Raw genomic sequence first — 27,799 nt, forward strand, 5'->3', positions numbered from 1 at the left:
TGTCATTGGAGAATTACTCTGTGTGGTTGATTCTCCAATGTACATCCCAACAATCATATACTTTCTCTTGCTGATTAATTCTTATTATATTTTGGGATATATAATGCAGAGCTTTCACCCAATCTGCTAAAAATCTCTTTTTGAAGTAAAATTTGGTGAAAATATGTAAAGATAAAGAATATAAATTTGTGTTTTCTATTTGTTATATTTCATACTACTTTATTGACTCACTTCTATTTTTGCATTCACTTATAGGTTTATAGATTTAGATCCGAGAGTGACTTTTTGAAATTAAGCCTTTCCTTGGCATATAATAAAACCCAAGGCACAGTGATATGAAGTCACTTATTTGGGTCAAACCAAAATAAAGACTAGAATCATAATTAAAACCTTGTTCCTGTATCTCCAAATCCAGTTATCTTACTATTTTATAATTGTCAAGTTTTAAACTGTTTATTTTTATAATATGTTTTCCATTGTCTTTTGTTAACCATGTTATTCTTTTTGAATTTTTGATGTTTCATAAACCTACAACATTATTAGATGTATATTATAAGAAGATTATTGACAATGTTTTCACTAATGTATACAGCCTTCATTCTCTCCAGTTAACCATGTCATATAAGTAACCTGGCTACTTAAATTTTACTTCCCATTCTTATAAAGGTCCCCTTCTTTCTGATTACATGGTCAAATGAGCCCTCATCTTTTATCATTTAGACTATTATAATGAATTCCTAAATGATGTTTTTGTATCTAGTTTCTCCTATCTCTTTTCCTTCTCTCATGCTGCCTCTAGTATTTTATTTTTAATGCATAGGTCTGATCAAAAGTTTGAGTAATTACATATAGTTTTGTGATAAAATATACTTTTTACTTATTGCCATTTAAAGCTCTTCATAATCTATCTCAAAATTATTGTTTATTCCTTCCTAGAATAGAACTTCCAAGTTCTATATTTGAGTCAAACTGTTTACCTATTAATCCCTATCTTTGTTATTTAAATACTTGTATAAGCCATTTAGAAGGCTTTATTGTCTCATCCCCACCTTTTAAAATTCTTAGCTCCACTGAAAATACATCTCTATGGCTATCTCCTACACCCTTAAGTGTCCCTTCTAGTTGTTGGTGTTATCCCCTTATAATACTGCTTTATATTTACTGTGCCCCAGAGGATATGTGTGTGTGTGTGTGTGTGTGTGTGTGTGTGTGTGTGTGTGTGTGTGAGAGAGAGAGAGAGAGAGAGAGAGAGAGAGAGAGAGAGAGAGAGTGTGTGTGTGTGTGTATATGTATACACGTGTCCCCTTTAGTTATCTGTATACCCTATGCCACTATTTTCCTAGTGAAAAGTGAACTCCCTGAGGGTACAGTTTGATTACATTTGAGTCTTTTTATCAATTTCTTTTACATATTGCCTACCTTTAGTAAAGAATTTAAGCAAATTTTGTTAAATTGGCTTGAATACTATAGATTTTATCTCATCTGACTATCCCTTCCCAAGCTAACACTTGTCTTTGCCACAGCATGTCCTCCATTGAAGATCCCAACTAATTTGTTGAAGGGGCCTGTCTTGATGTGGCAAAATATGCAGTCATTGTAGAAGCACTCTTAGCTTTGATATCCTTTGACTTCTCAATATAACCTTTATTATTTTGTCCAACTTCTTTTCAGTTTGTATATATTCTTTAAGATTTTTCCCCCTGGAAAACTGGGACACTGATGCATTGTTGGTGGAGTTGTGAAAGAATCCAACCATTCTGGAGAGCAATCTGGAATTATGTACAAAAAGTTATCAAAATGTGCATACCCTTTGACCCAGCAGTGCTACTACTGGGCTTGTATCCCAAGGAAACACTAAAGAAGGGAAAGGATCCTGTATGTGCCAAAATGTTTGTGGCAGCCCTTTTCATAGTGGCTAGAAACTGGAAAATGAATGGATGTCCATCAATTGGAGAATGGTTGGATAAATTATGGTATATGAATGTTATGGAATATTACTGCTCTGTAAGAAATGACCAACAGGAGGAATACAGAGAGGCTTGGAGAGACTTACATCAACTGATGCTGAGTGAAACGAGCAGAACTAGGAGATCATTATACACTTCAACAATGTTACTGTATGAGGATGTATTCTGATGGAAGTGGATATCTTCAACATAGAGAAGAGTTAATCCAATTCCAATTGATCAATGATGGACAGAATCAGCTACATCCAGAAAAGGAACACTGGGAAATGAGTGTAAACTGTGAGCATTGTTTTTTTTTTTTTGTTTTGTTTTGTTTTGTTTTGTTTTGTTTCTCTTCCCAGATTATTTTTACCTTGCGAATTCAATCCTTCCTTTGAAACAACAACAAAATTCGGTTCTGCACATATATATTGTACCTAGGATATATTATAAGATATTTAATATGCATGGGAATGCCTGCCATCTAGGGGAGGGGGTGGAGGGAAGGAGGGGAAAAACTCAGAACAGAAGGGAGTACAAGGGATAATGTTGTAAAAAAAAAAAAAAAAAAAAAAATTACCTATGCATATGTACTGTCAAAGAAAATGTTATAATTATAAAAATTAATAAAAAACAAAATAAAAAAAAAAGATTTTCCCCCTGTATTTCCTAGAAATTACCTTGAGAATGAATATATCACAATCTATTAATACCTATTAGATTATATATAATTTGTGTATTTCAGGCATTAAGAGTTTATATTTTTTAGGTATATATCATCAATGAAGAAATATGCTTTGTAAGGGCCCTTTAAATGGGCGGACACAGTGCATCGGGAGATTGAGGCCCAGAAGTAATTTCTGTGGATATTAGGACTGCCCTTGGGCGGGATCCTGGCCATATTGAGATAGCTTCGTAATGGGTGACTCTCTCGCTGATTGGCTGTGTGTGTGACCTCACAGGCCCTATGTAAGCCCACTGCAGGCAGCAACCGCCCTCTTTAACCTCGTGCTGTTCACTCTGGCTCCCTAGCCTGGGTGGCCAAGCCAAGATGGGTAGCCAAAAGAGGTAAGGGTTTTGGTAGTGAACACATGGGTCTTCTGACCAGGTGTTCACCAGGGAACCAACAAGTCAGGGCATCAGTTAGGGCATTATGTGAGTAGGTATAATAAAGGCTTTTAAGATTACATGTGGTTGTTCTTGAGTGCGCTACCGGTTACTAAGCTATAGATTCAAGAGATTGTGGCCAGAGACCTTAGAAGGCCTCAGAGGAGGCGAGCCGGGTAGAGCTCACACTGCAAAGGACAGTGGTCAAAGGTACTCTGGTGGGTCTAGGACAGACTAGTAATTGTAACTGCCAGGAGAGCACGTTACAATGCTTGATACAAAAATGAGTTTTGTGGTAGCGAGTAACTAAAAATATTTGGAAACCCAAATTTTCCAAATGCCATATAACTTGATGAATTTAGTTATCTGTCCATTTATAATATCTATATGAAATATAACTATATATTTACTTGCATACTACTAATAAGAGGGTTCAAAAAAGCCTTTTCTAACAAGAGGTCATTGAAATGAGTCTTCAGAGGTATTACAAAGGCATAAAGGAAAAAGTAAGAGGAAAATTATCTATAGAGGGAAGACAAAGATGAAGTCTTAGATTGTCAGTACAGGTAATTACAAATACATCAATTTTACTGAAAGGCAAAACATGTTGAGTTGATGTTGGGAGATAAAGTAATGACAAATAAATCTGGAAAGACAGAGTGAATTCAGAACTATTGAAATTTTTTAAGGAGGATAGGATTGTAATTAGAGTTGTGATTTAAGAATTCAATTTAACATCTGAATAAAAGAAACAATTGAGATACAGTAATTTGAATGGAGAAAAGATCAAACAGGAAATTAGGAAGTCATATAGTTACTTAGGCATAGGTAATATGGGCCCTGATTTGGTAAGTATCTATGTGGTTAAAGTATCCATGCAGATCACTTGTCAGATATGATTTGGAGATAAACTGTCAATTGATAAGACCTGAAGGAGAAGGTAGAGGAAACACATTGTGTTTCTATATCTATGTCTCTATCGCTATCCATGTCTCTATCCATATATCTAGAGTTAAATTACCTATCTTACATCTGTATGTATAGCTAGTCTACCTATTTCTATAGGTGTATGCCTGCATATCCACAGGTAGATAAAAAGTTTACAGATTAACTGGGTTGATCTAGAAATACTCTTAAAATAACTTTTAATTCTAAATCCTATTACCGTTAGACCAAAACAATGTATTGACAAACCACAGGTTGAAATTTGAGCAATCAGTATTTACATCTATGTTTTGCTGACATATGTGATTATACAATTTTTTTTTTTAAACAAACATTGTAGTGTTTTCAAGCTCTATATAATTTATTAGTCAGGATCATCTCTAGTCATCATGATCTATATCTGGCTACTAAACCCAGATGGCTCTGGAGGAGAAAGTGAGGCTCAAGACTTTGCATAGCCCTTTCTCATAAACAACCAAATCATTTGCATATAATGGCATTACCTTCCTGAGAGCAAGGTCCTCTGAGAAAAAAAGGACAAAGAACAACAACAATATATTAGCATTAAGTGATCTGCAAATAATAATCAGAGAAATTAATGACTGAAGCAGATTCTCCCCCCCCACCTTTCTTTGGCTATTCTGAGTTCATCCTTAATGACATTGGCAAAAAATCTTAAGTAAGCATGTTTGCCTGTTTTATTTTTTGATTGATAGTGCTTCTCAATGAATCATTGAAAAAATGTCATATTGGGCCAGAGGAATTTTAACAAGGGAAATGGAATTATTGAATTATAAAAGAGTAAAGCTAAAACAGCCTCAGAAATAATTTATAACAAATACTTTATTTTAAAGAGATCTAGAAAAGTGACTTTACTAATATTGTACAATTGCTAAGAGATACTGACAGGAGTGTGAAATCATGTTCCCTTTAATCTGTAAAATTATCACTGGAAAATTGTGGAAAAAATCCCCTTTATATCTGAGAGATCAGGGTCTCCTCGGCTCCATAGAGTCTGTGTTTCTCAGGCTGGCCTTTTCTAAGGCAAATCACCCCATTGATCTTTTGGGGATGCTGACCCTTTTCAAGTAACTCCAAATTCCAGAAGCTTTCAAAAAGTGATTTCCATTCAATTGGAGACCTTTCTTTGACTTTCTTTTCTATCTGAAATCAGAACCTCAAGATTTCCTATTAAAGGGTATTTCTAAACTTCTTTACAGAATGTCCAAAGCAGGACTATGCCTTGTCCCTTGGTATAGCTGCCTGTCAAGACCCTGATGGCTGAGAAGACATTCTCTTCTCAGTGCCAGCCTCCGTTTCCCTAATAGGACTTTGCCACTATGAAGTCAGACTCTTAGCAAAGCTGACTTTTCATCCAACAATAAACTTTCATTTTTGCCACCTAAAACTCTTCAGGTGTGTGAATTCTTTCACAAAAGAACCTGCTCATCCTACCAAAAGGGGATTTCCACAGCTCTCTGACTGCTGTTAGAACCCCATTTTATTTACCATGTTTCAGTTTTTAGCGCTTTTCCCTATATTTCTCATAGACAATAAATAGTCCTATGTGATGTTAATGTGAGTTTCTTGGTATGCCAATTTTTGATTTCTGACTGCTTACTAAATTTGTTGCTTTACTTGGAAACTGTTGGGTTTGGTGAACACAGTTTTGGGTGACATAATTCTGACTGCTCCTAATTCATCACTTCTTATGCTCTTTCTATATTCAGTTGATAGAGTAATAGTAATCTGTACTGTGACAGGCATGTTGCAAGCATGAATTTCTATGCCTAAATACAGTACAATGAACAATTGAAACTACTCCAGTTAGTATAGTATTAGGACCCTGGGCCTGGAATCAGAAGACCTGAATTCAAATGTGGCCTTGGATAATTTTTAGCTTGAGATAAATTATTTAACATCTATTTGCCTCAATTTCCTCATCTGCAAAAAGGGAATAATAATAGGACCCACCTCTCTGGGATGTTGCAAAAATCAAAAGAAATATAAATTGCAAAGTACTTAGCAGAATGTTTGACACATGGTAAACACTACATAAATGTTAATTCTTCTCTTTCTGATTAGTTTCTCAACTTTAGACTAACCTGGCTCCATGATGACAGTTACAGATTTTGTTATTACTGTTATTATTGTTGTTATTTTAATAGGTTCATACTCAAGACTTTTCCAGACTGGATAGACCAGCCAAAGCCTGTGATGCATCAATCTAGCATTCAAAATTCCAGAGGCTCTTCGACTTGGTGATGATTGTTCAAAGAAGGATTTTAGTGTATAGCTTTTTTTCATTGTATGCAGCAAATTAATTTTATTGCTAACACATTTTATTGGTATGAATAAAATGTAAGGGGCAGCTTTAAAATACATTAAGAACCCTTTTTTTCCATCTTTCCAGGAAGAGAGTACTAAATACAATTTCATGAGAGTTCTTTCTTTTTCATTTAGGGTCACTTTTCTAGGAGCAGCAATAAATAAGAACCACACACACACACACACACACACACACACACACACCCCAAAAAACAAAAAAATACAAACCCAGGCACTATTTTCATTAAGGTACTTTTATCATGGAGTGTGATAGGAGAGATTTATTGTTAAAGGTAATTTTGACAGCATAAAAGTGGGTTTCAGATCATCGCTGCAATGTCTTGATATTTCAATTAAAATAGCTAGCTTTTAAAATACCATTTTTTCCTACTGTAGCATTCAAGATTTCTTTCAGTGTTCACCTACTGAAGAATTCAGTGAGACTGTGATAGATTGTATGCAAATCAGTTAAAAAGTTAATGGTTTTTGCAGGAATCTTTGAACTACAGAAGAGCATAAGATAGCCTTAAAGCTTCTGGTTAAATTTTTATGAGATTTGCCCCCAAACTTAAGAAGGAAGTTATATCTCTATATAATCGATACTATATTTATTGTCAGTAATGGCTTTCAATTTCCTCTAATGATTTATCTAAAGTCACTCCTCTCAGTCACTACTTATGATACTCTCCTTTTAGGTTATGTTCAGCAAAGTAAGATTAAAGTGTAACCTGAATTTATCACTGGTGACATTTTAGTGACTTTGGACCATCAATCCTTCATGATGGTTGGATGTCAGAACAAAGTCATCACAAATTATGCAATGTCATTCCATCTAAAAGAAGAATGTTGAAAGAGCTGATGAAGCATATACTGCTCTGAAGTCTGTATCTCTCTATAGGGGCCATTAAAGACTACACTTTTGTGATTTAAAAATTACTGAGATAAAGATCAGTTTTACAAGTAGTAGAGGATTATGGCCTTATTTTTCTACATACCCTGAACATGGGTAAAGATAAAAAAAAAAAAAAAAAAAGTTATTTTTACTTCTCGATGTAATTATTGGTCTGATCTTTATTTTCATCATGGTAAAATACCAGTATGCACTGATGATCAGTAATGATTCTATGTATTCTATCCATTTACAATCTAGATGTTACTTCATTCAGTTATTTGAAAGAGAACTACTAATAAAACCAAGGTCACAGGTTCAATTCATACATTATCTTCTTTATCTGGGTTTATAACTGCCATTCTGAGATTTGATAATGTAGCTGTGAATTTGGGTGTGGACAATGAAGCTTTATGGATTAATAGGTCATTGAAATAAGGTCAGATCCTTCCTATAGGTAGGTAGTAGTGCAATGTGTCCCCTCTACAAAACCTTCCTCATGTATTTAACTTTGCTTGATCACTATTGCATTGTCCAGCATTCATGCAAATATTATAGAAAATATCTTTCTATCACTTATAGGAATTGTAATCCCAGAGAAACTGAGCAAGATAGACATTAGAAAACAATTTAGTAATTTATTTAATGGAGAGATTTACTGGGACCAAATGGATCCATGGTTTAGTTCCTGGGCTGAATGAGACTTATCTTCTCAAAGAATCCAACCATGAATGTCCAATGCAAGATTCTTTTATAGGGTAATAAAAACAATGACATAATGGGAAAGGTACCTGGATGGGAATGACTTAAGGGGACCAGGAACTTAGAATGAGGATAACATAATGGAGGCAGACGTAATGGAGGGAGCTACTGGAGAGGCTCCTGATATTCTAATGATGTCTAAAATGGATAAAGACCTTAATCCCATCAAACATTAAGAGAGAATGACTATAGCCTAAGGTCTAAGATATAAGATCTTTATCCTAACATTAAGAGGGAATAGTTATAACCTGAGGCAGAGTAACTGAATAGGACAATTAGGGAAACTGGGTCAGAACAGTAAAAGAGAACTGTGGCACAACAGAATGAATATAAAAGGTACACAAAATTTCTTTAATCCTAATAAATCAGCCTACTTTCCATTTATTTGTTCTTCTACCTTTTGCCCTTCAGAAGCATTTGCAATACAGAAGGAAAAAAAATAAAATATTTTTTAAAAAATGGACCATGGACAAATGATTTCTCTCTCCATTCCTAGGCAAGTTTCTTCTCAGCTATCAAAATATTTTTTTTTTCCTAAAGTGTAGATCAGATCATGTTCCAACTCCTTTCCCCATTTAGTAAATTCTATTGGCCTCCATGACCTTCCAGATCAATTATGAAATCTTATTTTTGGTTTTAGGTGTCCCCTTTTTATCTCTTCAGTCTCCTCATACCTTGTTCTCCTCTATATAATCTGTGATTCAATGCCAGTGGAATTCCTTGCTATCCTTACATAAAACACAACATCTCTCACTTCTGTGTCTTTTCATATTCACTGAAATTACATGGCTACAATTCTCTCTTTCATCAAATCCATTTTTTAAATTTCTTGGCTCCCCCCATTAGGACATCCCCATCCAGGTACCTTCCCAATTATTTCATCAGTCTTGTAACCCTATAAAAGAATCTTGTATCTGACATTCAGGACTGGATTCTTTGAGATGATAGTCTCATTTAATCCTGGGACCAAACCATGGATCCATCTGGTCCCAGTAAATCTCTCCTTTTTAATAAATTCTGTATTGAATATTCTCTAATCTCTATCTTGCTCAGGTTCTCCAGCATAGTTATCAATAAAAATTTTCTATTCATTCCATTGTTTTCCATATACTAGAAAATGTCATAACTGATCATGCTTTGAAATTCACCTGGAAAATAACATTAGCTGATCACATAGTCCATGCTCAAAAAGTATTGACTAAGTCTTCCATCTGAGTTTATCTTCTATTTATCTTTATGAATTTATGAGTTTCTTTTTTGCACATTGTTGTTTGCATAGAATTTACTTAATAAGATCTTATGAATACTGATGAATTTTGCCTTTTTTAAAAAGAGTTTACTAACTCTGGCATTGTTGTTGTAGTTCAACTGTATCCAGTTGTTTCATACACTTCAGTAATCCCATTTAGGGTTTTCTTGGAAACAATACTAAACTGAATTGCCATTTTACAGATGAGAAAACTGAGGAAAACAACATTAAGTATCTTTCTCAGGGTCTCATAGCTATTTGTCTGAAATATAATAAGCAATTGATTAACTTTACCTCACTAGGTCTCAGCTTCTCATCTATAAAATGAGGGGTACTCTAAACCCCTTGTCAGCCCTAATTCTATGGTATGTTCAGTGGTTATTTGATCCTATTTTTCTCTTGACTTGTTTATAGAATTATTATATCAATTTAGTATACCAAAATAAATTAAAATTAGAGAAGACATTCCTGCCCCACCACAACTATTTTTTGATTAAATCAGAACTATCCAGACTTTTAATCCATCTTTTTTTTTTTTTTTTTTTTTTCCCCTGAGGCTGGGGTTAAGTGACTTGCCCACGATCACACAGCTAGGAATGTTAAGTGTCTGAGACCAGATTTGGACTTGGGTCCTCTTGAATTCAAGGCCGGTGCTCTATCCACCTACCTGCCCTGAGACTTTTAATCCAAAGGACAGATTACAACTCCTCTTATCCTGAAATATTCATTTTGATATACTATTAGTAAATATAATTTTTTGGAATTAAGTTGTTATTTGGGACAATTTTAAGCTTGATCTTATTAACTACTGCATGTCTGAATTTTACTTAACTAATTTAAAAACAATGTTTGGTGGAAAGAATATTTTGAATCAGATAGTCCTGAATTCATGTATACTTTTAACATATGCTAGTAATGTGACCAATAGTAAGACACTTACTTTCTCAGTATCTCAAGTTGCTTCTGAATTTAACTACAAAATCATAGCTGATTACAATTTCCATGGGTGGAATGTTTCCATAACAGATCAGCTATTGCTTCCATGATACCAGTAAAACTGCATATCATTTGTTTCTGAGAAGTATGTGTCAGCTAACATTTGACCACTGAGAAGAAAGAAAATTTCAGGTTAGTAATTTAATGTAAATTGTAGTTACAAGCAAAATATGATACTTGAAAGACATTAGGACCTTACCGAAAAGGACACAGAAAGGAACAAGTAATGAAATTTTTACTTCTCCAAGTTTCAGATTCTTAGCATGAGGAGTAATAACAGTAAAGTGAAAAATTATAAAGCCATCTCATAGAAATTTTATCTCTATCCTGTTTCATTTCTATTACTCCTATACTCTTGAAAGTCTGAAAATACTTTTAATTATGAAATCCTAAAATCATACAATGAAAGCAAGCATTAAATGCCTATAAGAGTCAACACTTTGATGTAAGAATCTGGGATTTAAAATGAATTATAACTAGGTTTCAACAACTGTGTTCTTGCTATAGCTGAAAAGAATAGTTCTACAAATTCTAGTTCTAAAATCAACCAAAGACAGCCAGCCTAAGCATACTACTAGCTTTGCCTTATTCTTATCTATAGTTACTAAGAAGATGATTATGAGAATTATCAAAGATGAACTTTGCTGACTATATAGCAATATACCAGCATCACTTATTTCAGATATGTAACAGATGGAAGAGACTAATAATTTTTAGCACATGATTCAATTTCTTTATTGTTCAAGGATTCTTTAAAATTTATTCTTATAGTAACATGGTCAAAGTCAATACTTTTTGAGCATGGGCTGTGTGATTAGCTAATGTTAATTTCTAGGTGAATTTCAAAGCATGCTCAGTCATGACATTTTCTAGTAAATGGACAACAATGGAGTGAAAAGAAAATTTTTATTGATAACTATGTTGAAACTCATAGTACATAGAAAATAATTCTGCTGGGCTAGGTCAACTTGGACTTTTTTCCTTCTCTGTGGTCATTGAAGAAGATGGGCTATTGTGAGCTTCTTCTGGGTAAGAGATTTGGTCTTTCTCGCACTCAAAGCTATCATGATATCTTTACCACATGGCCCTTCTGTTTTTAAACAAGGTAGATTCAATGATGGCTACAATCCTCTTCTTCAGATACCTATTTCCCACCCAAGTGTAACTGTTATGAGGTCCATAAATACTTGATTTTATTATTCCTTTTGCCTCTTTTAAGTTTATTCTTTCATGACTTAGTTAAATGAGTTTTCAAATGGAATAAATTAGGCATGACCTTATGAGGTTTGAAAAGCTGGAAGAGTAAGGTATTAAAAGTTAGGGGGTCAGAGTCCAGCAAAGCCCAAGGATTGTTACCCACTCCTTCCTCATTGATAGATTGAATCATTAGCCAAAAGGACAAAGACTAATTCGTTGACTGCATAATTATCATTATCATAAAAGAAGACTTTCTTTTGTATAAACTGCTTTACTTTTAAACCAAAAATCAATAAGGATCAAGAAGTTATAGGAAGATACACACACAGGCACATATATACAAATATACATACATACATACATATATATATACATACATATGTATATATATATATATATATATATATATATATATATATATAAATACATATACATTTTCCCAGATATTAAGTGGAAATATTTATTATTTTTACTTTCTTATACTTATATAGAATAGCCTTTTATGAAAATTATTTGATGTTAACCTATTTAATATTACTAGAGTCCTAATCCATGGTAACTGATATTGTGGAGAACACATATGAAGAGGCACTCAAGCTGATAGTTTTAGAGAACAATGCCCCAACCTTTCTCTATGATACAGCTAGAGACATGATGGAGAGATTTAGCTTGCCTTGCTCTAGGGGACCTGCGGCATTAGTGTGAGTGATGTACCATTTCGGGCCTTGATGAGAGTAGGCTCAAACTTAATTTAGTTTCCACAAAGCATTTACACATTTCAGAGTTCACTTCCAAATGAACTGAACTTTATATACTATGGATTAGTTTTTCTGTCTTGTGAATCTTGACATATACTACTATAGATGTATAATCAATCTGCTGCTGCCAGTCATTCATTTGGGCTGTGCTACTATACCAGAAACTGTGGTCTGAATTTTGGATCCTGGAACATTGGTGGTTTGCTTTCTTGACCTTTTGAAGCTCACAAGGGTATAACTCAGATCAGTCTGACTTCCCAAAAAAGCTAAAATTAATAAATACAACAAAAAGAGAAGCACAACTGGAAGCACATTTTCATGGGACATATATCAGTGGTCCAGAACAAGAGACTTTTCCTTTCGAAAGTGGTTCACCATAGTCCTAATTTCCTCACTCTAAAGTTATTAGATAGGAAATAGAAAATTCCTTGGATAAGATGTTAGCTCTATCTCAGGAGCAAATAACAATGCTTTTTAAAAAATTCATTCAATAAGTAGGTAGGAACAATTTCTGAGTAATGGAGCAGGGTATTTATATCACATGTCATCCCAATATTCCAGAAACAAGCTAACCAGCTTCTTCTATGTGAGGATTTCATAAGCATAATCTGCTGTTTGTAATTATGAAGGACTAGTTCATCAGTCAATGATAAATCATATAGCAACAACCATTGCTAGCTGAATCATGCTCAGACTAGATTTTTGCTTTTTGTTTATTTGATTTTTTGTTTGTTTTCAGTTTAATATTAAAACAAAACGAGATACTCATAAGTCATTTGATAGTTCACAAAAAAGAACTTACTTAGACATAAAAGATGGATATTTGACAAGGATAGTTAATAGAAATTAATTTAGTTGAGTAAAGTTTCCACCATCATCTACCAAGAAAACATTTCTACCTACCTATTCCTGGCTCCTTAGTATTCTAGTGAAGAAAAAATTATATCAATGACAACTTTTTGTCCCTGGAGTCAACATGTTTTGAGAAATGTCTCAATATATTAAAAACAAAAACTAGTATAACCTGCTTAACATATGGGTTGGGACATTGCTTCTACTAAAGAAATATCATCAATGTTATGTACTTTAGGTTTGACAGTGACCTTAGGTAACAGAGACTTCAAGATCCCTTTCCTATGATGAATTTTACAGGATCTTATTCTCCTTGTTAGCCACCAAGTTGCCCTTAATCACAGTCTTTTTTATGTACTTCCTTTATATAAAATTTTATAGTGTAATGGGGTATGGCCAAGCCCTGTATTTATGAACATTTCCCATAAAATCTTATAAAAAGGTCACTTAATAAAGATCCAGAGAAGAAAGTTCTAGGCATCAGGGTCCTTGATATGGTCAAATGATTCTTCTTTAGCAATAGTTCTGATATTATCTATGTGTGTAACACTAAATAAGATGCATTGTGATCACTTCCTTTCAGACCCCAATTTAGCCTAGATCCTTGCAAAAGAGCTTTAAGAATAGCAATCACTCTGCTGCATACCTTACTTATCCACCTGGTTCACTGGAATATGGATCCTGCTTCCAGTGCATCCCATGGCTGTCATCTAAGAGAACAACCTCAGTAGACAAGGGGCCAACAAAAGACAGATAAAACTAATATACTAAGGTATAAAAGTATCCCCATCCATCCTACCACCAATTACATTTTTTGAAGTCTCAGGTCATCACTGTCAGAAGCAACATTTTTTGTAGATTTAAACCCGCTCTGAACTTTTATAAACCCATTTCTTCTGCCATCACATAAAGCAAAGACTCAGAAATTATTACTAAAATCCTTGAAACAGTCATTTGATGGAGTATCAGAAATAAGGAGGAATAAGCATTTACAAGGAGTTTACTATGTGTCAGACATTGTTCTAAACACCTCATTGGAACCCACCTAAAAATAAAAATAAAAACAAAACAACAACAAACCCATGAACTAGATTTTACTATGATCCTATCCTTCTTTGAAGTTGAAGAAATTAAGGCAAACAAAAGTTGAATGATAAGTCTAAAATCAGATTTGGACTCTGGTTTTCCTGAAAATCAGTCCTAGACTCTCCTCATGGTGCAACATTCTTGTCTCCTGCATAGATATGATTTTATCAATGAAAAAGCACTTAACAAAATACATTAACATCTGTTTATAATACATTCCAACCACCTCAGTGCCTTTCTTACTTGTGATTGGAAAAATGTATTTCATTTAAAAAATATTCCATTACTAAAATATGAATTCCATGAGAACAAGAATGCCTTAAAGGATTTTCCATTTCTTTGCAGGGCTTACCACAGTGTTTTGTGGTAGTAAACCAGAATGCTTTTTCATTCATTCATTCATGCATGCATGCATGCATGCATATATCTATTATTGATCACAGTCATTGGCAAAGTGATGTAAAAAGCGGTTTAACATATTTAGAATCAGTTTTTTTGGTTTGTTTTTAGAAAGTCAACAAACAGGCAACTAAAATTATCTCAATATTCCTCTTTAAGAATAATATTCATATAGATAGTAGAGAATACTTTATCACAAATATTATAAAAGGATTACTACCTATATGTAAGTGCTTGATTAGATTTTCAGTCCTTCACTAATACATTGCTGGTGGAGTTGTGAAGGAATCCAGTCATTCTGGAGAGCAATTTGGAACTATGCCCAAAAAGTTGCCAAACTGTGCATACCCTTTGACCCAGCAGTACTACTACTGGGCTCATATCCCAAAGAAATACTAAAGAGCGGAAAGAGACCTGTATGTGCCAAAATGTTTGTGGCAGCTCTTTTTGTTGTAGCTAAAAACTGGAAGATGAATGGATGTCCATCAGTTGGAGAATGGTTGGGTAAATTATGGTATATGAAGGTTATAGAATATTATTGCTCTGTAAGAAATGACCAGCAGGAGGAATACAGAAAGGCTTGGAGAGACTTACATCAGCTGATGCTGAGTGAAATGAGCAGAGCCAGAGGATCACTATACACTTCAACAACAATGCTGTGTGAGGATGTATTCTGATGGAAGTGGAAATCTTCAACATAAAGAAGATCCAACTCACTTCCAGTTGATCAATGATGGACAGAGGTAGCTGCGCCCGGAGAAGGAACACTGGGAATTGAATGTAAATTGTTAGCACTAATGTCTGTCTGCCCAGGTTACATGTACCTTCGGAATCTAATGCTTATTGTGCAACAAGAAAATGGTATTTACACACATGTATTGTATCTAGGTTATATTGTAACACATGTAAAATGTATGGGATTGCCTGTCATCGGGGGAGGGAGTAGAGGGAGGGGGGGGATAATTTGGAAAAATGAATACAAGGGATAATATTATAAAAAATATATATAATATAAAAAAAAATTTTAAAAATTAAAAAAAATTAAAAAAAAAAGATTTTCAGTCCTTATCAATGATTTTTTTTTTAATTAAAAAAAAAAGTAAACAGCAGCTAGAGTTAGAATTACATTGGAGTTTAAGGACAGAAAAGATATTAAAAGGAATTAATAAGGGAAAACCAAGTTATAAAGAAACAAACCACTCTTTTCAAGTACTTGAATTTGAGAAAAAAAAAAAAAAAGAGGTATTGAATATAGTTTAAGGGAAACAAAGCTAGATAAGGTTAAGACTTTGTTTTTCTTGTATAATATATTTATATTTCAAGCCTGAAAATACTAAAGATGAAAAGACTAAATAAAGCTTCTAAAGAGGAAAGATATAAATGTTGAGGTTTTAGTATATCCATAAAGGTTACATTATCACACACAATTTTTTTTTTCTTCTCTCTATTTCAGTCTCTTTCTCTCTCTCTCTCTGAGTGTTAAGTGATTTGCTCAGGTTCACACAGATATTTGTCTGAGGTTAAATTTCCATTCAGCTCCTCCTAACTCCAGGGCTGGTGATCTATCTTTATTGTACCACCTAGCTGCCCCACCATCTATGTTTTTCTACTCAAGGTTTTAAAGATATGTCTAGGGCTTGGGTTTTTACTACTACCAACTAATGAATTTTCATTATTTTTCACCAGCATTGATTATTACTTAAAAGTAATTTTTAGCAGTCAGATTTAAATTGGTTTTTAGAAATAGGTATTTATAATAGATGTTAGAAAGAAAGAGATCAGGGAATGAGTGAATGAAGTAATAAGAACACTAGTAAGGAAATAAGTAAAATAAAAAGTAGTCTTGGAACAAAGCATTATCCCATTCCAGGGGCAAAATTTCCCAAAAATACATACAGAGTTGAAATGAAATGGGGCTCAAAGTTAAAGCACCTAAAATTCAAAGGGTTACCTTTGCTCCCTTTCATGGAACCCCCTCACTTGTTCATCCCTAGGTCTGTTGTAACGTTCTTCTGGTTTCCTTTTAAAACCCTGAAGTCACAGAGACAGTTTATTTATTCCCTAGATCCTGATATAGAAAATGTTGCCACCTATTCTAGGGATACTGCTAGACATCTATTAGAAGTTCAATATCTTCTGATTTTTCAAAGTTAAGAAAACAATCTATTGATTAAGACAAGGGGAGGAGATAAAGTCCTTTTTCTTCCCTCTTTTTCTAAGACACTTTCTCTCTAGGGCTTAGTTAAGGCAATTTTCTTCTCAAAGCTACCCCCCTATTGGAATAATCATACTCTATATTAGATAACAATTTTATCTCATTTCCATTATGTATGATCAAATGACTGTCCAATTCCATTACATTTCCTATGCAGTATCAGTTCCTCCATTGGCATCTACTCTATCAAATTCAGCATTTTTATTACTGAATTTAATTCCTTTCATTATTTGCTTGATGCAATACAGATGTTGCTCTTTCTTGTAGTTACTGTAAGTGGGAGAAGGATATTTGATTGATTCAGTTGATCCCTACCCTTATAGGGCAAAGTTGATATTTTTTTGAATTATACCCACAAAATTAAAAAATAACCGAGTCAGAGATGGAAGGACATTCAGTACTCATGAAGTCCAACCTGGATTACTTGTTCCTCACTTGGAGAGTTTTTGGAATTCTTCCATGAATCTGATTTGTATAGATGTTTTGATATGTAACAGTGTGGCTATCACTGGAGGAAATACTTTCTCCTATAGAATAAATTTTTATTCTTATCAAAAGGAATTTTTAAATTTATAATCCAAATCCTCATTAAACAGGTGAGTAAATGAACAGCCAAATAGATTAAATTACCTAATACAATTAGTGGCAAAACCAGGACAAGAAGTCCAGTCTCCTGACTTGTGTTCATTGTATTGTAATATAGAATTTGTGTGTGTGTGTGTGTGTGTGTATGTATCATGTGCCTAAATGCAGCTTAATAAATAGATATCACTTGAATCTTGCCTAATTTTCTGTAGAAGGTTATTTTTACAGATTTTTATTCTATAAAATATTGTATTTTCCAGATACCTATAAAAGGGGATTTTGATTCTTTCCTTGAAGAATAGAGGAGATGGGAGTCTCAAGGCTGACTCCTTTGCTCTCCATAGTAAGTCCTTATTAGACTGCAATTTCATATACATACATACATGAATGTATGTATATAAATAATTTCCCCCCATAATTTAGCATTGTCTTAATATGCGATCCATGGATTACTGAGAGTCCCTCATACTTTCAGGAAGTTTGTGAGATCAAAATTATTTTTCTATAATACTAAAATAATATTTGCCTATTAAAATATCCCTTCCTTTTCCTATTACATATCCTCATATTGCTAATATTCTTTACAGACAAAACAACACATCACCACAGACTGAAGGCTGAAGCAGATATAAGTCCAACTGTCTTCTATTAAACCAGGCATTAAAAAGATTTGCAAAAGTATGTAAAACAATGCTACTTGTTTTTTGTTTGATTTGAAAAATAGTTTTTATGAAAACTATATTATTTATGATAATATACAACAAATTTGGTATTGTCATTTTTAACAAAATTTTCAATATACATATATGCACATATAGATACATTTATACGTGCATACATGTATATAATATTTACATTTAAAAGGCTCTTTGAGATCCTCAGTAAATTTTAAGAATATATAAGGGTCTTGAAATAAAAAATTTTGATTTTTATTTATATTTTCATTTAAATTAAATTTTATTTAAGTTAAAATGATTTCTTAATGGGTCTCCTGTAAAAGGGAATAACTACCTTAGAGCTGCATTTTGCTAAAACAAAAACTATCATTTAATTAATCTTAATTTTTAAAATGTTGCTTTTTTAGAATCATGAAATTCTGCTCTCAAAGGTACCCAGAAATGTGTTTTTTGATGTCATATTTTTCACAGTGTGTTCCCTAAATCTTAAGTGGTTAATAACATACAACACAGGCAATTTTCATATTCTAGAAAAATCCAGAAGGGTCAGTGAAAGCATTCCCTTTCTTAAAAATCAACTTCATGCTAAGTTCTTCAATTACTACTAATAATAAATCACAAGTGGTTGTGTATGGACGTAGGACAATTCATTTTCCAAATGATTTCAAGTAATATATTAATTTATATAACAAGACCTTGGTACATTCTCCCTACCAACTCTTGACAATCCAGATATTTTCTTCTCTCTGGGATCATTAGGTTCTATTTTAAATCTCTCTCTTTCCCTCCTTTAAATAGTCAAGTTGTCAAATCAATTAACTTCTAATTGCTTTATCCAATTTCAAGCAAATAAACTTTTAAGTTGAGAAATGATGCCCATTTTGAATGCTCATTTTCTAAGGATATACCAAAGCTGGAAAACCGGACTATTGCTGATGTTTTTCTTATTTTATAAATCTGCTTGTCCTCATCATGTTTAGAATTCTAATAAAAAGAATAAAGTTTCCAGCTTTGAATACTTTCCTCTTTCATTGCCTTGAAATAGCTGATCATATAAGCTACCCATTAAACGCAATCATTAAATACAAACTAAAATGAAATATGTTTATAAAGCTGTTTGTGCAGGCATTATCTAATGGATGCATGCCATCATGCCAAATCATTTTATTTTCTTAGCAAATTGTTTTTATGGGTTTATGTTCAGCATGCTATTTATGAAATTTAATGTGATTCAAAGTAATAAAGACATTTGCATTTGAAGTAGTCCTTAAGAATGTTATGGGACAAATAGCATCCCATTACCCTGCATTTCAAATGTTTCTGCAGAGCAGCTGAGCAGGATGTGTCTCCATGAGTCTAGTTTGTGTTTTACTTCAACGCCAAGCACTGCAAATAGAAAAGACAAAAAAGAAGCTATAGTTCCTGCCAGAATAGAAAGATCCTTAATTTATTTTAGAATAAAAGAAGTGAGTATCAGCGACTGCTAGTCATTTGCTGCAGTTTTCCACTGGGTCAAGGATGGTCATTGAGTGTTATTCTTTTAAAAAAAAAATGCTTACTCTGTACCTATTTTGTCTTTTTTAGGCCTTTGCATTTAAGACTTTTTAATACAAGGACATAATAAGGAACAATGAGTTATTAACTGTCTTCTTGCTTCTCACAAAAATGTGTATTTAATTTGCTCTTATTTTTATCCCATAAATCTTTAAGTTCATTCTTGACAATGAAGTGGAAACTGAAGATCAATAGGCAATTGATGAACTGATCAATTAACTATTTATTAAGCATCACAGTGAATGTATTATACCTGTGACTACAAAGAAAAAAGAGAAACATCTCTGATTTCGAGAAACTAATGGTTCTATCTAGGAAGACAAATAATACATTTATAGTAATATACACAACAGAAAAAATGATTTTCAGAAAAAGGCACTAGTAGCTGGGGAAAACATGGACTGCTACAGGAATTAGCTGTAATTGTTTGGAAAATTTGCAAAGAAAAGCATCAGTGTAAAAATTTTTGGCTGTGTATATGGACATCTAATTTAAAAAGACATTAGTGTTTTATTTTCCAATTAACAAGGATGTTTTATTTGTACATCCTTATTTTGAGTAATGATGATGTCAGTAGGCAATTCAGTTTAAAAAACTATCAATTTAAGCTTTTTCTTACTGGTTCATCAAATTGCACTACCTCAAATGTGTCATATTATGCTTACTGGCTTCATTTTCTCATGCATCAACAATTTTTTCCTCAAGTAACAATTGGCAAGAAATAAGATTCCCAAATTACATTTGATTTTGCTCTGCTTAAATGGCCTCTTACATTTAAAGAAATCAGTCAATTTACTCAAGGGACTGGTTTTACTGAATTCATTTTTTTTTTTTTTTTCATTAATTTGAATGGGGCTCTTGGTTGGGGCTCTTTGGCTCTCTTCACTGGTATCCAAGGGGAGGTAGTGGTTGTGATGCTAGTAGTTTTTACTACCATTAAAAAATGAGAAAGACAAAGATGATGGTTAATCAGTTAAGAGGGAGAATACACACACACACACACACACACACACACACACTCACAATCATATGCTGCTTCTGTCTCACTTCCCAAAATCTTACTTCTAAATGTAGTGAAAACAGATTCTGTATATTTAAAATTAATGAAACATAACATTTTTAGATATGTTCAGAACCTATAGATGTATAGGACAATGGTTCATCTCTCTTCATAGACTGAAAAACTAAATATCAGAAATAACTCATCACTAAAAAGTCACTGTTCTTTACTCTCATAAGTGAATTTTCATCCACATACCAATGTAATATATATCTGTGCACATATTCTACTTTTCAGTAATTACAAATATAATAGAGTAAAATATGAAGGTTATAATAGTTTCCCCCCCCACACTTTGGGGGAAGCAGCACTGATAAGCATAAATGAAACAAGAAAGACATTGACTCAAGTCCCATTACTCACACAAATTGTCTGTATAACGCTAGAGAATTCACTTGCCAATCTCAATTGGTGTCAACATCTAAGCCAGAAGTTCCCAATGTCAAGGAAATCACAAGTACCATTTATATTTTCATACTGTCTCTAAAAAAATAAAAATAAAAAGTGGACTAAAGGAAGAGAAAGGCATGCTGGACAAAATTACCATTAGAACTCTTCCCTCTTAGCAGCTACTTTACAAATGCTTGATGTTTGTTTGTTTGTTTGTTTGTTTGTTTTTTTCCTCTCCATTGACTGATAATCATGTATAAGAAGAATAAAGGTTAATGGAATTCCATGTTAAAAAAAATTTTACTCATTCTCACCAAGTGAATGCCTTCTACTGTCATGTTTTTTTATTAAACTCATCTTAGCTGGTGGCTTACTGTCTCTATGTTTCAGTAATGCATATATTTAATATTCAGTCCTAGAGTTTTAAATTAAATTTAGTGGACGGTAGTTGCTGCAATCTATCTCCTAATAATAATAACTGAATTTTCCTAGGCACAATGTAGTTTTATATATATGTATAATTTTTTAAAAGGATGAAATCCAATAGGTATAAAAGTTATTTATGTAGGGACAATCATAAAAAATATCAACACCAACAAAATAAGTTTGATTAACCCCCCCAAAAGACTTGGATTTCAATATTAGATAATATTTAATAGTATGACTTTGGGAAATTATTATAATTATCTGAGTTTTATTTTTCATATAATGAATTGAACTTAATATCTGTCTTATTTATCTGGTAATGATGCTTTAAGGAAAAACTGAGATATTTTTAAGATGACTCATAAATTAAAAGCATAAATTGAATTAATAAATCAACAATTCAAGAGGCAAAAGGAAAAGCATCAGTTTGGTAGTAGAACAAATAAAAAACAGTTTTTAATAACTGTAAAGACTAAGAATTAGTTTTTTTCCCAATGATAATCCATTTAATTTACAATATTTTTAGGATAAATGATGCTGTTTGTTTTTTTGTTTTTGTTTTTTTTTAATCACTATACATTATGAATGTATAGAAAAACTAGAGCAAATTTAGTAAGAAAGGGAAAACTGGTCAGCCAGATGGGAAATCGGTTATAAAACAGTGTTAACAAAAATAAAGATCTTTAGAGAAGAGACGATCAGCATTTTTGAGCATGTGAGTATTTTTTAATGAAAGAAATGCTAAGTAATTCCTAATTTTTGTAAGAAAAAAGAGGATATTTTAAATGAGAGGTCTGACTACAAAAATATTTTCAGATATAACAATGGGATGAATAACGGTAGATAGATATCTTTATTCCTGAAAGTCTTCAAATATGAGTTTAGAATTTATTCATCTATTTAGCTATAATTCTATTTATCTATTTATAGATGTATCCATATGCAGTTTGCATGTATACTTGACATATGAACATATATTAATTAATTTTTTGTTATGTTGTCACTTGTAGAGTAAAGGCATGTGATTAAACCAAATGATCTCTTGGAGTTCTGCTTTGTTTTATTATTCCATGAATTATTAAAATTTCATCTCCTTTTTAAACTAGTGGTTCTGGAATTATTTTGAGCCTTGATTTCTATCAGTTCTCACTTTTAAATGATGATTATTCCAAAAGTTTATGGAAGAATATTCTGGTACAAGATGGACTGTAATTCAAAATATCTATAATGGGAAAACAGATTCATTTACTCATTTGAATATTCAGAAAGCATCCCAAAATCAGAAAGAGAGAGGTGTGGATTAGCATTAATAAAAATTACACAACACCTAAGATAAATAGTTTCTAGATATCTATTTTCTGGGGAAAAAAAAATCTCTTGTAACATCTGGCATTTTAAGCAAAATCATCTCATTTCACATTTTGATGAGTAGCGCCTACATCTGAGGAATAGCATCCATTATTTGTTACAAAACCTAAGTACCCTTTGTATAAGCAACATATGGTTCACTTTTAAACTTTTGAATTTTGATATAGTTTTAGAATTTTGTTAGACCTAGTTCATAGTATATCTGAAAATAATGAAGTATAAAAATTTTAGATGGCATGTGCATGTGCATATTTCTCATATAGGTATAATAATAAAAAGCAGTTCATTTTTAGTGGCTGCAAAAAAAAAATTAGAAAGAAATGTAAGCTTGTCTCTGCTCTTACGTAGATAACATTCTAATAAGACAGTAGATATCTGGAAGCTTTTGGCTGAAAATCAGATGAAAATATAAATCAGAAAATAAATAGAAATAACAGTAAAAAAATAATTTTTACTCTCACAAGCTTTTTTTTTTTTTTTTTTTTTTTTTTTTTTTTTTGCCATACAACAAAGATGAAAAATAGAATAGTGGGTTTAGTGGGTTTATAGTTTTCTTGGGGGGGGGGGAAGGATTCTTATAAGCATAAATGAAATTCTGTACATTGTCTATCATATACTATGGTAATCTAAAATCTTCAATATACATTTAAGCTTTTCTAACTTAAAAAAATATATTTTTTTTCCAAACTTAAAGAAAACATTATTTGGAAAGTTAGTTTTATGCATATATTATATATGTATATGTACATACATGCATGTGTGCTACATGTATATATGAATATATGCATGTGTATGGATAGATAGATACATAGAAAGAAAGATAAATAGATATATAGATATTAACTTATGGCAAGATGGCTCTGCCTTGATACATTTTGTAAATAATGGTATATGATGTATGACCCTTTCTCAGATTGATAGATTAGCAAAGGAGATTCTCTTGCTTCACCACCTTGTCTATCTGTACTCATTTTCTTGGAGGATCTTGTCAGATTAATGTATGTGTAAAAATCCTATTCCTTGGATGATCATAAGACCTTTCAGTCACTAAATAGTCAACTAAAGTAAAATAATTGAAGAAAAGATCAAAAAACTGTTTGGGTGATATTTAGCACAAGATGATGGGTGGGTTGAAATTTTATAAGAAATAGATTAAAAATGTAAATATTAACCTTTTAAATGTCATTTTCTGAAAGTCTATAGTATCTGAACCTCTGACATTATTAAAACTTAATTGCACTAAGACTCAGGAGACAAACTGTTGATCTATGGGGATGAGAAGATGGAAAAGAAAGAGACAGAGATAGAAAGAGAGTCCTCTAGAAAAAGAACTGGAGAATATGGAATAAAACGATTACTGAAATATTTGAGAATGTGTAACCTGAAGCAGAAATTATATAGGATTATGATGCCTAATTTTAAGATACCTAATTTCTCTAGATTTATTCTTGATCTCAAAGAGTACAACTATGTCCAACAGATGGAAGTTGTAAAAAGCCAAATCTGGCCCTAATGGTATGAAAAAATTAGGCAGCTTTTGGATATCCTGGATTCCACTTCATTAGACATCTTCAAGAAGAAATTGAATGAATTTTTATTGGAGATATACAGCTTGTTATTTGATTGAAAATGTCTTTGTAGTTATACATGGACTGCCTTAAAAAGTCACAGGTCTTTTCAACTCCTGTGATTTCACATTTGCTGTATGAATTATGGCAAGATGTAGAATTTTTTAGGTGCTTGTTGTATACAAAACACTGCTAAATATTGGGAATCAAATCAGAAAGAAATGTAAGCTTGTCTCTGTTTTTAAGTAGCTAACATTCCAAAGAAGACATCTGGAAGCTTTTGGCTGAAAGTCAAGTGAAAATATACTAAATTTGGGTATATTTTATTAGGGCACAATAGCAAAGCAGATATTAATGCCTCTTCTTTAATGTCATTTACTCTAATAAAATCATAATAGTTTTTAATATAGAACTATTTGATGATGCCAAGTACATGAAAGGATAAATTTTAAAAATGATGGTTTTGATGAAAGAAATTTTCTAAAATGTTCTTGTGAACATTTAAAGTTACTTTGGGGATAAATATATACAATTGTGTCACTTTAAGTTTCTACCCCCAGACATATTTTGGTTCAAATTGGAAACTTTCTCATGAATTTAACTTGATTCATCCCATTGTTACATCTGAAAATATTTTTGTAGTCAGACTTCTCATTTAAAATATCCTCTTTTTTCTTACAAAAATTAGGAATTACTTAGCATTTCTTTCATTAAAAAATACTCACATGCTCAAAAATGCTGATCTTCTCTTCTCTAAAGATCTTTATTTTTGTTAACACTGTTTTATAACCGATTTCCCATCTGGCTGACCAGTTTTCCCTTTCTTACTTTTAGTAATTATTCTATATTAAATTATTTGTTTCTTATAGACTCTAAAATGATTAATCCTGTTATTTACAATAATTTCCTGAATTCTATGATCAGTTAACACTACAATATATAAATGGAGGTGAATGTTAATTTCCAAAATTTTGAGTGTTTATTGAAGAATTAATTATAATAAAAATAGAATTATATATTACTATCATATTTTAATGAACTTGACATTTCAGTGATAATTAATATTTCAAATAAATTACATTTTTAAAAGGGAAAGATATTGATTATAATTATTATATTCTAGAGAGAAAAAAACAACCTATCTTCCCAAATTCTATTCTGATTGTCACAACTCAAGGCAGCATATTAAAACACGAGAGTTATAAGAATAAATATTGTGTGATTTATCAGAGCAGAAGCAAATTAGCTAATAAAAATGCATTAAATCATACTCAAAAAGATTAAGCCAAAAATATATTCTTGAAGCCTGCTTCCAAAAGATAGTTTTATAAATATTATTTTAAGGTATCCAAGTGAAAATGTATTTAATATCTTTGTTTTCAGTCCTAAATTTCTTTCAATACATGGCACTATCACCAAATTGTACAATAAACACAAAATAATCCAAGTGCAACAAATTAAATACTATATTCCTCAACAAAACTAGTTTCTGAAAAATGATAGCAGCAATAACAAAGTTTGCTGGTAATCCAAGGACAAGAAATAAGTATAATGGGCATACATTTTTGCAGCACTTTTTAAGAAGATATATTAAAAATATTGATGAGTACATATATTATCAGAAAAAGTGATTTGATCATATAAATAAAGCAATTGATAACAGATGGATAAGCTGAGGACAAACTATCATAAAAGATCTCTGCAGAAGTTCCGCAATATTCCCCTCTGGGGAAAGTCTAAGAAAGAATATGAAAAATGTTTCTGAACTACACTTAAGAAATTAATATCCATTGGTGATGTAATACAAATCAGAACCATTGATGCATTGAATGTGATTTTCAACACAATTGGTTATGAATCTTATACCTGCTAAATGTTAATTTTCTATATGTCCTATTTTAGATTATAATCTCTTTGAACACACACACACACAAATAGCACATAATACATTTCAGGCATTTAGACAATTACAAAATGTCAGAGTTGGAAAGAACCTCAGAAGCCACCTAGTACAAAAATTATTTTCTTATTTTATAGAAATAATATTATCAGTATTAAACAAATGAAAACACTTTTTTCATTAATGCCACTTTTAATTATCTAGTATAATATAAAATTGTTTAAATTTTTTAATTTCCCAAAATAAAGTTGGACATTGTGGTGGCTGGCTAAATCTATACACAAATGTTATAAAAACAGTCTTAATTAATAGCCTTATATAATAAGCTTATGGTTTATTTGAACTCTAGTTACATATAGCTTAGCTAATCTTATGACTTAGGTTTTCAAACTTTTTTATCTTTGTATATTAAAAAGGGATCTTATCAAGTTTAATTTCTGAAAAAAAAATTTCATAAGACACAAATATCTAAAGGTTTATTAAAAACAAATTTTATTGTATAGGAAATCATAGTAAGAATTTAAAGTAAGCTCTTTGATATTAATTGTAGATGTCATTGGATGTGGGACTTTTACCCTATCTCAGAAATACCAAGAACATCTAATGTATATTGTATATTGTAGTATACATAATATATACTATAATAATATACTATATAATATAGTATATAATATAAAGTATATTGAGCTGCAATCCAGTTAAATCATTTCACACTTTCTTTTGAAGAAGTGATAAGTCAAAAACTTTAAGTGGAACCTAGGTTCAAATCTTGTCTTTCACTCTTATTAGCTGCCTAAATTACATTAATCTAACACCTTTGATCTCAGCTTCCTTATCTAAATAAAGCAAGTCATTATCCTACATTAACCACTAGAGGAGTGTAACTTCCTACCCAGAGGTTACTGATTGTCAGTCTTGCCTAGTCCCAGGCCTTCAGGAATCTTACCCAGTCTCAGGTCCTTAGAGATTTCTGAGCAGTGGTTCTCATATCCAACAGAGCACCCAGATGCAGCGGCTTGCAAGCACAAGACTTTATTCCATGTGTTCATATCCTGCACTTTCCTGCAAGCTTACTGACCTCCTCCTGAACTTCCTCTGAACTCCTGTTGAACTCCACCTACTTCCTGGTCCCCACTGCTTATTGGTCACAGGCACAGCCAATAAGAGGAGACATCTCTTGTTGATGATGCTTTCTTAATGCAACCAGAGCTTCCACTCATAAGGCAGTTAGTACTGATTATAGAGATTACATCCGTGTTCATCCGACATTAAAGCCTCTTTACTTCCTCTTATACTATGTGAACTTCCTCCCCTGACCCTTACAGAAGAGAACCATATTTCTTGAATCAATCAATATGATACATTGTGTACCAAACCTATATATTTTTCAAAAGTTAAGAGCTCTGTACAATTAAGTACAAAAGAGTTGGAATTGACTGTGGCTCACATCATGATGTTACTACAAAATTCTTTTTTAATATGAAGAAGTGATGAATAGATTTAAGGGACTGGATCTAGTAGACAGTTACAGAAAAACTTTGA

This window comes from Sminthopsis crassicaudata, chromosome 1 (assembly GCF_048593235.1).
Source record: "Sminthopsis crassicaudata isolate SCR6 chromosome 1, ASM4859323v1, whole genome shotgun sequence".
NCBI classification, from domain to species: Eukaryota; Metazoa; Chordata; class Mammalia; order Dasyuromorphia; family Dasyuridae; genus Sminthopsis; species Sminthopsis crassicaudata.